Genomic DNA, 14,532 nt, shown 5'->3' with positions numbered 1-14,532 from the left:
AAGTGCTAATGCCCCTCAGGGAGGTGCCCAAGGAACTTTCCAATATAATGAAGATGTCTGGAGGGGGGGGCTGGAGCACAGGAATCATAGGATACAACCATTGATTTTCCAGACCCTGATATCTTACTGTCCATTGCCCCTATCTAATATCCCCCATACTGATGAGCCCCATGTTAATTTTAAAGGTAGGTAACATCTATTATGACTCTCTTTTGGACACTGGAGCTTCCAGGTCTGTATTAAAGAGTATACCTGATTTATATCGCAATTCCATTGGCTCAGAAAATGTAATGGGGGTGTTGGGGATACCACAAAGAGTTAAAAAGCTTTCCTCTAGGATGGTGTCTGTAGGACCCCTAGAAGTACAACATTCTTTCCCCTCGATGCCTGACTCCCATTTAAATTTGCTGGGGAGGGACCTTCTACACAAACTCAGAGTCACAATAACTTGCACTCCAGATGATTCCTTATCATTGGAAGTATCTGAGGAATCTTTAAATTACTCCCTGTACTTCTCTCAGAGAGTCAGGATGTGAAAGAGCCTCTCACCTTTGCAATATCTGCAGATATACCAGAATCTCTTTGGGCCACATCTTCTTCCAATGTAGGCTTACTTAAGTTGGCTGTTCCTGTGCAGATTAAAACTAAATCTAGCTCACCTCCTTCCATTCCCCGGTACCCTCTCTCAAAGGAGGCAATAGAAGGCATCACCCTGGTAATAAACTTATTTATCAATAAGAGCCTCATAATTCCCTGTAAATCTGAATACAATACACCCATCCTGCTTATTAAAAAACCAAAATTGGGGCCTTATGGCAAGCACCTCTTTAGATACATACAGGATTTTAGAGCTGTGAACAATCACGTTATTAAGAGACACTCCATAGTTTCCAACATAAATACTATTATTTCTTCTTTTCCTAGCACAGCTACATGCTTTACAGTAGTGGATCTGTGCTCAGCCTTCTTTTCCATACCCATATATGAGGATTCCATGCTTATCTTTGCTTTCACCTGGAAGGACTCTCGGAATACATGGGTCCATTTTCCCCAAGGTTTATTGGAAAGCCCAAGTTTATTTGCACAAATGTTGAGCCAAGACACAGATAATATAAAATTTAAAAACAGCAAATTAATAAAATACACATATGATCTACTCATGGCTTCAACAGATACAGAAGCATGTCAGTAAGATAGTAAACATCTTCTTATGGAACTGCACAAAAGAGGGCATGAGATCTCAAAGGATAAGTTTCAGTGATGTCTCCCCAAAGTAGAATATTTGGGATTTATCCTGACTGCTGGTGCCCATTCTATTTCTCCCATTTTTTGAATTTTCAAATTAAAAATATTCAAAAATTGAGTACTCCTACCACTGAGAAAGAGTTAAGAGCAATTCTAGGAGGAAAAGTTTTGTAGACAATGGATTCCCTGCTATGGGGGAATTACTAAACCCCTTATAGCACTAACAAGGGATTCAGTCCCTGAACTTCTTAAATTAGAGCCAGAACACCTGTCAGCTCTGTCAGATCTAAAACAGTCTATCCTGTCTCCTCCTACTCTAGGCATCCCAGATTACAACAAGTCATTTATTCTGTATGTATATGAGCGGAGAGGGTTAGTTTCAGGTGTTTTAACTCAAACTTTGGGACCTTCTTAGTGCCCAATTGCTTATTATCCAGCCCAACTGGACCCAGTAGCTTCAGGATATCACCGTGTCTTAGAGGCGCAGCTGCTACAGCTTTTACTAGTGACAAAAACTGATGATCTAGTATTAGGATGTCCATTAACAATTATATGCCCACATGAGGTAGAAGCATTGTTGCTAAGACAGAAAACACAGGCATTTTCTGATCAGTGAATTACAAGGTAAGAAATAACCCTGTTAAACAATGAAAATATTACATTAAAATGCTATACAACTCTCAACCCTGCCACGTTGCTTCCAGATTTACCAACTTTAGGAGAACCATTACACAGTTGTGAATCACTAGTGTCCATGGCAGAAAAGCCTCAAGATAATCTCTTAGACACTCCCTTAGACAACCCAGATATAGTTTTATTTATGGATCGTTCTTCTTTTATGAGGGATGGCATATGCTACACTGGAGCTGCTGAAGTCACAGAATTTGCCACTGAGTGGTCAGCTTCACTACCCTCAAATATTAGTGCTCAAGGGGCACTACTCATAGCTCTGAAACATGCCAGTATAATTGCCAAGAATAAAAATGCAATAATTTATACAGATTCTAGATACGGTTTTGGCATTTATCACTCAGTTGGGATGCTATGGCTCCATAGAGGATTTTTAAGCTCAGCTGGAAAATCTATAGTTAATACAGAAATTATTAATGAAGTTTTTTCTGCTCTCCAGCTGCCTGAGGTCCTAGCTGTGGTTCATTGCTCTGCCCATACAGGTGGCACTGACACAGCATCTAGGGGAAATGATCAGGCAGATACCACTGCAAAGCTGATGGCCATAGAAGGGCCTGAATTAATTTTAACATTAACAACCACTGATGACTTAAATTTATAATTTTCCTATAAAGAAACAGAAGTAGAAAAATGACAACAAAAATTCAAAGCAAAATAGATTAATGAAGTATGGGTGTCATCTGAAGGAAAACCCCTGCTCCCTAGAAGTTTTTATTATCAAATTTGCCAATCTGTTCAAAATTCACAACTACAATATAGGAATGGAATGCTATGCCTTTTTAAAATATTATATCTATGTTATATATTAAATATATGTATAAACATATATAAAAACAGAGATAGTGCTGAATATCAAACAAACTATAACAAAGAGCATTTGGGTATAAAAAGTAATAATAAAAAAAGACAACAGACTGCTCAGTCAGGTGGAGGAAATGGATGATGAGTTCCTAGCACAGATCATAAAAATGACAGAAATAAATATAACACTGAGGCAAGCTTTAGTCACTCAGTTATTCACTGTCAATCTCATTCTACATGCAGGAAGGGCATCTGATAAGTGCTTCATTTGCTTTAATAAGGAATATCTCAGATGTTAGAAAAGAAAAGGAATACTTCTGGATTTAAGTTTAAGTTTTAAGATATAAGTCTAACCTACAAATATGAATCAGAAATGACAGAAATATTGAGAAGCAATGAGGGGATAATCTTAGAATATAATAGGTAAAAAAAAAGAAATACTGGGCAAAATTTGATCCATTAACTAAATTTCAGTAAAAACAGAAGTCCTAGAGAGACGAGAAGGAAAGAAGGAAGGAAGGAAGGAACAAACAAAGAAGCAAACAAAGAAACAAACAAAGAGAGAAGTAGAAAAATATAATGTAACAATTTCTAATTTTGAAATTAGGTGAATCATTGAGGAAAAAAGAAGGGAGATATCCACAGATATTGATGTGGCTTCTAAGGGATCTTCCTTGTAAAGAAAAATGTCACTTAACCAAGGGTGATTACAAAGGAGTGGCACAAGCCTGCAACTGTCAGAAAACATACAGCCTAAAATGAAGTGAAGTGTCTGGGAGAGCCATAAACATTTTTTAAGCAGATAAAACTCCTTTTTCCCTTCCATTTCCTCTCAAGGAAAATGATTTTCAGAAATAAATCAGTGGAACAAATTATGAAAAAGTTTAGACAAAACAAGTGAGAGAATTATAATGCACTCAGAACAATACACATGTGATCGTCATCAAATCTTGAACCATGACCATGGGTACTGAAAGAATTATCAGATATGAATACTAAACTTCTGGCAATGATGTCTGGAGAATCAGAAAATGTGGGGAAAGGGAGAGGTGTCATAATAGTAGAACGGGACAAGTGTGGTACCAACTACTGAAAGGAAAAAAGGTATATTTACAGGAAAAAGATTTAGTAGTCCTGTAGTCCTATGCTCTCATTTTACCATTGGACAAACTTTAACCCCAAAAGTTTAAAGGAATTATGTAAAGTTGCAAAGCCAGGATTTGAATTGGTTTCATTGATATTAAATTCTGTCCTGTTTCTCCTATATGACATCTATATTTTACTAATTTTAAGAGGTCCATATCAATAAATGACAGTACCATAAATAAACATATCTGCTGTAGACTTTACTTCATGTCATATATACATACATATATACCCTCACATGCATACGAGCACAGACATATAATGAATGCTTAATAAATATTTGTTGATTAATAGATTATATGAAAGTTGTCCTAGATTTTGGAGGCTCCAAGAATGGAGCTCTGACTGTTTCTAAAAAGTCTAGAAAAATAGGAACCCAGTGATGGATGTGATGACTATTACCCCTAAACTCACCTGGTTAAGTTAAAAAAAACTCATGATTAAGTTGATTTTAGCAACATTTTAGCAACAGACAATCTCAAAATGATCTACCAAACTACAAAAAAAAAAGTTGTATCTCCATTGGTTAAGGATATGACCATACAAATGAAATAATAGATCCTTAGAATCATAATGATAGATTTGGTTTGGTGAATGACATATGAGTTCACCTCTAGTTTTTAAACTGGAGAACATCCAGAGGAGGCTAGCCAAATGTTGAAGTATATTGAACCACTGTCATATAGGGATCAATAGAAGCAATTGGGAATACTTAGCCTGGAAAAGATAAGGCTCAGGGGGAATATGATAGTTTTCTTCAAGTATCTGAAAGGAGGTGCTTGTTCCTAATGGATAGAACGAAGAGAAATGGGGGCAGGGAGGAGTTCAAAGAGGCAAATTTAGGTTTAATATAAAGAAATATTTCCCAACTTTTAAAAGTATCCATAAAGAATGGATTGTCTTGGGCAGTAATGTAATGGTAGCATCTGCACAGACCACTGCAACACACACATACATACATACATACACATATACACATACTAAAGTCTAGATGATCTCTTTGTTGGGGGAAATAATTTGTATATTCTGATTTATGAGGTCCTTATCAAATCTGATATCCTGAGAAGCTATGATTCTATAACTTTTGATATCACTTTCATCTCTATGATTCTATGATTTTTATGATACTTTGATTTTCCTTTTCCTTTACTATTCATATACTTAACAAATATTTATAGATGCTATCTTCCTTAAGGTACTATGCTAGACTATGTGGGGAAAACAAAGATCAAAGGAATACATAGATATAAATTAAGCGCAAAAACACACTCATACACATAAAACCTTTCAAAAATTAAAGCTGTCTTCCCAAAATTAGATGGGCAGCCTCAGGAGTTACTCGGATCTCCCTCACTAGAAATCTCCAGGGAGAAACAAGATGCACACCTCTCAGGGATGGTATTAAATACAAACTTAGAATAGATGATCTGAAGTTTCTTCTAGTTCTGAGAGTTTATAGTACTATGGAGCTTGACAAATGATTAGTTCCTCTATATCAGTTTTAGGGTATAAGCCAATTTGGAATAGGAGGGCAGGTATTAAAGATTCTCAAAACCACTACAAAAGAATATCTCCTGGTGTCTCACAAACCTTATGTTTGCTTTTAACCCTGATGCAGCATATTCTGAATTAGGATGGTAAAAACCAGATTATGCCCATGGCATTATTTATAATGTGTAAAACAGATATGCTTGTAATGGAATACTCTTTTGCCATAAGAAATGACATGAACAAGATGATCACAAAAAAGACTACCTGGAAAGACATATGAAGTGATACAAAGTAAAGTGGACAGAACCAGGGGAACTTTATACACAGTAACAATAATAATGTATGATGATCAACTCTGAATGTCTTAACTTTTATCAACAAGGCAAGAATCAAGGACAACTCCAAGGGACTCATAACTAAAAAGATTATACACCACCAAAGAAGAAATAGACTAAGTTGAGTCTGAATGCATATAGAAATATACTATTCTTTACCTTATTTCCTCCATGAATTTTTCTCTAATATAACCAATATGTCTTATTTCACTCCATGACACACAGGGAAATATGTATTTATATGATAAAATATGTACAATCTTTTTCATATTACCTGCTTTCTTGTGGAAGGTGTGAAGATTGGATTTAGCTATTTCCTGTTTGTAACAATGAAGATACTTAGTTTAACAAAATCAGGAATGTCTTAGGAACTCTAAATTACTCCATCCTACTTAGACCATATTTTAGGGGAAGATACAGTTGTAATCTCCTGATTGAACAATGAAAGTACTTAGTTCTCACCTTATAGTGAAGCTAGAACTTTAAGCCAAGTCTATTTTTAGATCTTAATACAAAAAGGTATTAAGTAACTATAAAAGGTTAAATTAATCACAAAAAGGTCAAGTAACTCACAAAAGGTGAACTTAACCGGGAAGTGTTAAGTAACTCTAAAGATATAATCAAATTGAAGAAGACAAGAACTAAAGTATGGGCAGTCCTGGAGAAAAGCCTTTGATATGATTGGTAGACATGAAAATTTAGAGGAGGAGACACAAGGGTGAAAGGTCTATATATTTCCGATTTTTGCGCTCTCTGGCACCTTATTGGTGGTGGCAAGTTAGCTGAGAGCAGTGTGCTGAGCCTTCTGGCATCTTAGCGTGGCTACAAGCTATTTGTCTGGTTCAGTGGTGAGTTTCTGGCTGAGTTTCCTCCTTTACTTTTCCAACTTTATCCCCTTAGAAGCCTCTAATCTTCTTTAGAGACCTACAGGTGGGAAGTTTAAATCCCCCCTGGCATAGGCCAGGCAGAAGGAATCCTATATCCTCTTTCCTCCTTCTCCTTAAATTCCTTCCCTCTATATTAATTAAATTACCATAAATTTCCAGACTGACTTGGGTATTTTATTTGGGATTTTCCCCGGCAACCAATTAAATCTAGATTTTAAGACACAGTCCTAAAATTATCTTGACAAAGGAGTGGGAAGGAGGGAAAGAACATGAACTGTAAATTATCATAAAATGAATATTAAAAATTGAATCGGCATGTAATCTGAAAAAATATGTATATTAGTTATCACACATGAAGATAGAAACCAAGGAATTTTACCAGAGAAAAAAGCAACAAAGATTCTTCTTCCTGATATGATTTGAAGACATCAAAGGATAAAGGTGGCAATGTATGCCACTTTTTACCAGGAGATCTGTTTCTTTTTGGGAAGGTAGGAAGATGCTTTCACAGACTTACTGATTAATGTAGCTGTACAACTTCGGGCAAATAACATAAAATGTCTAGCTTTTCTCACATGTAAAACAAGTGGAAACATAAAAGAATGGGTAGGGGATTATCCTTAAAGTCATGAAGATCTAGATTCAAATCCTGCCAGTGACATTTACTAGCTGAGATCATGGACAAAGCACTTCATCCCTGGTTGTCCCAGGCAATTCTCTAAGGTTAAGTAAGTTGCAAATCTTTGCCAATGAAAGCAATTTCCCTACACTGATGAAATAACAAATCTTGTCCCAAAAATAAATAATTTAAAAGGAGAGGGGAGGGAAAACAACTACACTACATATTTCACAGACTGTTAGACCTGGGAGGAATTTTAGCAACAAAGTGATCCTCCTTCTCCTTTTCAAAATGAATTAGAAAGAGGTTTGTTGACCTAACCAAAGTCCAGTAGCTACTCCCATCAGATATATACTGAAACCAAGTTCTCTTGACACCTAACTTGGGACTCTACCAAATATTCTGCAATTAATTGACTATTGTTGGGATCAATGAGACAAGGGATATTAAGACAATGTGAAATTCAAAAGCCCTTTTCAGTGAGAATAATAATTGTTATTGTTACTATTATTTTCATTGTGGGGCAGTTTTTTACTTAGATGAATTCAAAAATAAGAAAACATCTACCCTATTTGTCATAACACTAAGCCCTCAAATATTTGCACCTAATTTCTTAACAAGCTAATATAAAAAAAAATAAACTATGATAAATTTAGCAACATCTCATTAGACCATTATAATTTTTCCTATCCCTTTTTGTGACCTCAACTCTAAAATAAATATGTTGGACTGGATGATTTCTAAGATTCTTCCGACCTTTGGATTCTGGGATCAAATTAATTCCCATAAACTTCAAGGCCAAGTCATACAAAACCCTCTCCTTTATTGTTTCACAGTTTGGGTGAATAACACAGATCCCAGATAAGATTCTATTGCTCTGACTTCTACCTCTAAGGTCATTAACATGATTTATTATGAAGCGACAGGAAATTAGTTATTGAATATTTCAATACTGCAAAGAAATAATGTAATTCCATGGTTACTATGGAACTGCCACAGCTCAGAGTAACCTGTAGCCATAGTAACAAGATGAGAATGTATTTCTTAAATGTTTAAATATTGCTTTATACTTCATACGCATTAAAGTATAGCCAATTCTTGTTATTTATAATTGAATTAATTTTCTGATTCATTCAGGGTCTGCTGTTCTCCAATTTTTTTCTATTACCTTAATTTAGGAAGATGAGTTTAATAAGATTTCCTTTAGACCCTGATTATTAGAACAAAAACAGAGATTGCTTTTGTAGAAAAAGAAATTGAAAGGGCCCTTTTAGTAACAGCAAAAGATAATTAAACTCAGTAAATATTTTCAACTGGGTCTTAGTTCATCATGCTTAATTCTAAGACCAACCAGATGATTGATTGGTATAAAAGCTACTTTGAGGGTCCAAGGGCAAATTAGGGAGAGACTGATTTGGTTTAATCTCAAGAACACAAGGGGAAGAAAAGAGCTTGAATCCTATCTTAACCACTTACTATCTGGATTAGCATTTTCACAGAATCACAGAATCTCACTATGATCTTTTGGTAACTCCTGAGGGAGATCATACTCCCCATTCTCTGGTATTTTCCAAGGGGAATTAAGTTAGGAAAAAAGCTTTGCCTAGGTTGCTCTCAAGGGTCCCTACCAGCTTTCCATATTTTATGATCCTATCAGTTCACAGAATAATGTTTCTCCTCACTTTTTTTCCACATGAGACTGGATTGAAGCAGGACCTCTATTCAGCCAGGTAACAGGGAAAGAGACTTCCTTTTTTTAGTTCAGTACCTAGGAAGAGTGCTTCCCACTGGCATCTTAAGAAAGGAGTAGCAAGAGTCTTCTGGATCATTATATCATAACCAGCAGTCCTCCTATCCCTATCCTTCCTACTTCTTTGCCCTTAAACCTTCTTGTGAATCCAAATCTTAAAGGAGCAGGAGAGTCAATGCTCATTATCTCTGGTGCTGATGCTAGGATGTCATATGCAATTTTGGCTCTATGAGCTAGTAGCATAAAATGTACAAAGTTTCAAATGTATCCTAAATCAATTTATTAATTAATAAAAACAAAAGTAATAGAATGAAAACAAATTCAGTTGAATTCAATCAACAGTACAGTTATAAAGTATCTACCCTGTTCCAGATTTAGATTTATGCTCAGGATGCAAGGGGGAAGAAAGAAAAAAGGGAAGGAAGGAAGGAAGGAAGGAAGGAAGGAAGGAAGGAAGGAAGGAAGGAAGGAAGGAAGGAAGGAAGGAAGGAAGGAAGGAAGGAAGGAAGGAAGGAAGGAAGGAAGGAAGGAAGGAAGGAAGGAAGGAAGGAAGGAAGGAAGGAAGGAAGGAAGGAAGGAAGGAAGGAAGGAAGGAAGGAAGGAAGGAAGGAAGGAAGGAAGGAAGGAAGGAAGGAAGGAAGGAAGGAAGGAAGGAAGGAAGGAAGGAAGGAAGGAAGGAAGGAAGGAAGGAAGAAAAAAGAAAAATAATCCCTGATTTCAAAGAGCTCACATCTTCTATCTGAGAAGATACCATATAAGAAAACAGAGATGGAAATTCTTTAGTTATGCTTCTAGTATAGACTACTCCTAGGATAGTATAGTTCTACCAAAGCAGGTCATTAAATATTTAAAATCTTACTGAGTTATACTGAAGATTTAAGTGGTTTGCCCATCACCCAACTAGTAAGTATCAGGGGCAAACTTTGGACCCATCTTCTTGACTTGAAGATTAGCCTCTTAATATATTTATAAGTGTATATATATATGTATATATATATGCTTATATATTTACATAAATATATAACTATACAGAAAAAAGTACAGAGTCAGGTGTTTGGGGTGGGAGGGTACAAAAAACTAGTCACTGGGAAGATCACTAAAGATCTCTTCTAGGAGACAGTATCTGAGATAAGCTTTGAAGGAAACTAGGGATTTTTAGAGGCAGAAGTAAGAGTATTCCTGGCAAAGGGCACAGCCTAGCAAATGTTTAGAGATGGGAGATCAAGTATAGATGTCATGTATAGCAAGAAAGCTGGATTAATTAGAGTTTGTGTTAAAGAGAGAACTGTATAATAAAGAAAATTTATTCTCATATTGATTTCTGTGATAATTAAAAAACTCATGTGTTAAAATTTAAATCCTAAAATATTAGTAGTTGGGGAAAATTACATAATTTCCTTTCCCAACTAATAGGCCTGACAATCCATAACCTTTGCTAAAATGTTAAATTAGCCCTAGATCAACTAAAGGATACAATCCGAAATTAGAAAGACCTGAATTCTAAACCAGCTTCAGACACTTATTAGCTTCCTACCCTGGGTGGTACAATGGACAGAGCACTAGGCTTAGTCAGGAAGACCTGAGTTCAAATATGAACTGAGACACTTATTGGTTGCACATCCCTAGAGTTAAGAAAAATTTGGGGAAGGAAAAAATTAATGTAACAACCTAACTATAAGATTACAACAATATAGAAACTAAGACATAGATGTTTGAATTTGTTCAGATGAGAGATTTAAACTGAATGAAGTTTGTTGTAAAAGCTTCGGCTAAAATTGTGTTTAGTGGAAAATTTTAAGGTTTTAATGTTGTTCTGGTATAGTAATAGTTATAGATAAAAAGATTTGTGTATTGGTTTAGTATTATGGGAATAGTTGAAAATTGCATTAGGAATAGTGTTTAACTGTTCTAGTGTTATATGAGGTTGTAATTCATAATACTGATAGGAGATTTTGATGTTTGCTACATGGTTTGGAAATGTGTAAAAGTCTGGTGTGTTGAAACTTTATAAGAGTTTTGTAAACCCTACTCTTTCTCCTAAGTTACTTTTTTTTCCTGGGGAATGTCTCAAGAGTAGGAATAGTTAAGATAGAATATAGCATAGAATAGGGGGGGGGGTTGTTGTTTCAGGGAACTAGACATAAGAATAGAATTTAAAGGTAAGTATTAAGGTTCACTAAATTGATCACAGGGAGTTCAAGTTCATGAAAGGGAACAATCTCTTAAGGGAAATTTGGGGAAGGAAATAATATAATATGAAGAGTTGAATGATGCAGGAGGAGCCCTCAGAAACCTGGATTGGAATTCTGAGGAACTTAACTGCCATCAGAGAATTGGGAGAGGACTCTGGAGAAGGAAGCATCTCCAGGACCCAGCCCTGACCTCCTGTGGACCTTTTTACCTGTTCCTGTGGATCTTTACTTGTTCCTTAGTCCCCAAAAATCTATTTAGTCCTTTCTACTGCTACTACTTGAAGAAGAAATCTCAAGCAAAGTTGACCAGAACTGCTGGGTTTGCCTTGGGGGGGGGGGTTTGACCTCACAAGAGAAGACAACGTCACACTTGACACCTGACTCCATCACTATCTGTTCTTGCTCTAGAGACTATTTTCTTCGTGGGCTTAGCCTAGATTAGGTCAGAATAGGAGGGGAGACATTGAGATAGCGATGAAGGTAGTGTAGATTCAGCTCTGCTGAGGGCTGAAGAGACTTTGTGAAAAGTCAGATGGTGGGATAAAAATAGCTTTTATTAGCATATAGGGAAAATCCTCAGCCCACATACCTTCCCTCATCTTAGATAACGACTTGCAATAAATCTGTCACCTTGAAAGTAGAGTCAGAGTGATTGTCTACTGGCCTGAGTCAGAGAGAGAAGCCGTTTTTGCTCTCTGACCCCAAGATCTTCTTGCAGACTGGGTGCAGTAAAATCCCAGTCAACCATTTATATCACCTCTACACTAACCATATCCCTTAACCTCTGTATCTCTTGTTTCGTCGACTATAAAATAGGGATGATAAGAGCTCCCACCTACCCGGATTGTTGTGAGATAACGTTTATAAAGCATTTAGCACAGTGCTTGGCACCTAGGAGGTGTTCTATAGATGTTAGCCATAATTATTAGTGTTGTATTATTAGCATTCATTCAAACATCACCAATGTTAGTTTTAATTCATGGAGTGATGGAATTTTACTTTCAGGATCCACGTCTTTGTAAACCTGATCATCCTTCTCAGTTGTAATTATCTTCTCTGCACTGTGAGTCTATCTGTATCATAACTGTCAGATTTCAAATAACAAACATCAAACCAAATGCCACAGTTACCCAGGACTGACAGAAGGCAGCCAACAAACAGGGAGTGGAACTATTGCTCTGAGTCTGTCAGAGAATATAAAGCCACCATTTCTGTGGATGTCTGACAAATACCCCATCACTGTAATTAAAGTAGAATTCCATGGCCCATGGCTTCAGACCTCATCTCTCTATGGAGGCAGAAAAATACACTGAAAAAGTAGCATACGGAGAGAGACTAAAAATGGAATATAATCTCTCCAAACTTATTTCCACAAGCATGAGTAGCACATCAGTGGCCAGTTCCCATTGGCCATCTGTACTCTGGATTCTTCTGCCAGGGGCATATACAATAAACACCACATTTCTGTTCTCCATGACTAGCCTAAACCAGCACCCAGCTAAAATAAGTATCAATCAGAGAGGACAGGGGATACACCATGCCACAGGACTGGGCAAGCTTTTTTTTGGTCATTATAATTAGGAAATAATATGTCATTCTCTCTGCTTATGTATAAACTATATGGAATGGCTTCCTTCTTAATGGAGGGGAGGAATGAAAGCAAAGAATTTGGAACCCAATTTTTTCTAATTTAAAATTGTTTTTACATGTAATTGAAAAAACAATAATTTTTTTAAAAAAGAATATATCACTATCTTATAAAGCAATGGAATAGGGAGAAAAATAGTGTTTGGGTCTTTGATTCTCAAGAACTTTCACAGGAGTCACCAATGAGATCAAGTTTGTACCTCCATGGAGGGAAAATAGCTTAGCAACAATTTTCATTTGTCCCCTCAAGCTTGCTCATTGAGGATGAAGCACAATGAAGAAAGGGAAATGATGTGGGAGCATAATTCTATCACATGTGATCCTCTCTTTGGTCAGAGCAAATGAACTTCAAGCATCCTGGAAAGGTGGTGTTCTTTATCCCTAACACCTTTCAATAATTTTCTATGTCTTTGTATTAAGATTACTCCCTAGGAAACAAGGCTTCCTAATGAAATTCTCAACAACAAGAAAAGGATTGGCATAATTATCCACAATTTAAAGACCAAATTAAAGAAGAATGTATGTTGCCCAGTCTAAGCCACATGGTTGGATGGGGAATCTATTGAATCAATCAATACACCTCACTTAGATAGGCAGTGCAGATGGATAATGAGCTGTGCCCAGAGTTGAATAGGATGAGGTTCTGATTTGGGAAATTTTGTAGGACTTTTAAATGATTTTAAGCTGTTCCCTGCCACTACTACCTCTCTCTTCATATTATCAATTCTCTTAGTATTTTTATCAGATTGAGAATCATGATCACAATTCCTCTGCCTAAGTAATAGATCTCACGAGCATCAAAATCACAGGTGACCCAAAGGTGGAAAATAAGACATGGTCAAGGTATAGATGAACTATTGCATATTACCCAGGATGACTTGAGAATGGGAAGAAGCAGCCTATGAGAAGAAGCCATCAAGGACATGTATGAAAATGCTCATATCTGGGAAGGAGGATGTTGTGTCAGGAATAGCAAAAAGACCAATGCTGTGGGTAACAGAGAACACGGGGATAGAGGAAAGTATAAAATGTTAGACTAGACAGGTGAGAGATAGTAGGTTATGAAAGGCTTTGAATGCTAAAAAGAGCCAGTGGGAGGTTGTCAATATGAGTGGCTCTTCTATGAAGATTGTAAAGAGAGATAAGGTCAAGAATGGCAAAGAAGAAGAAGGGGAGAGTTTACTATCTGTATTTTTATATGTGCACTAATGAGATCCTATATCCATTAAGTTTTATTTTAATCTCTTCTCACCGCTAGAAATTCCCTCATGAAGCTTTGTTGTAGATAGATTTGCAGATCAGAACAAAGAATCATAGTTGTAGATTCAAGCCTGGAAAAGTCTACAAAGAGCCAAGATTTTCACTGTCTAGATGAGGAATTAAATTCAAAAAATGAGAAAATGATTTCCTTAAGGTCACACAGGTAGTGTCAGAGTCAGGATTCAAACTTACCCAAGTCTATCATTCCTAAACTATTATCTATTTCCCTATATAAATATAGTGACACTTCCCTATTTTGGAGGTCATTTAGCTAGCAATGGCAATCATCCAGCACAACAGGAAAACTTATCTCAAGTAGATGTTTAAAAGGCCATTTAATATAAGGAATTAAGTCAAATTTATAAGAATCCAAGTCATTCCTCAATTGACAAATGGTCAAAACATATAAGTAGGTAGTTTTTCAGAAGAATAAACCAATACTATCAATAATTATATGAAAAAATATTCT

The 14,532-nt window shown here is 36.3% G+C and overlaps 1 protein-coding gene across 2 annotated transcripts in view; it reads right to left on the bottom strand.

The window, feature by feature from the left end:
• The window catches only part of CDH13 (cadherin 13), a 1,329,441-nt gene that overhangs the window by 777,654 nt on the left and 537,255 nt on the right, over positions 1 to 14,532 (bottom strand). The gene's annotated exons all lie outside the window — the stretch shown is intronic.

The sequence above is a fragment of the Monodelphis domestica genome, chromosome 1 (assembly GCF_027887165.1).
Source record: "Monodelphis domestica isolate mMonDom1 chromosome 1, mMonDom1.pri, whole genome shotgun sequence".
NCBI classification, from domain to species: domain Eukaryota; kingdom Metazoa; phylum Chordata; class Mammalia; order Didelphimorphia; family Didelphidae; genus Monodelphis; species Monodelphis domestica.
The sequence above is the reverse complement of the archived record's forward strand: the minus strand, read 5'-3'. Positions and strand labels throughout refer to the sequence as shown.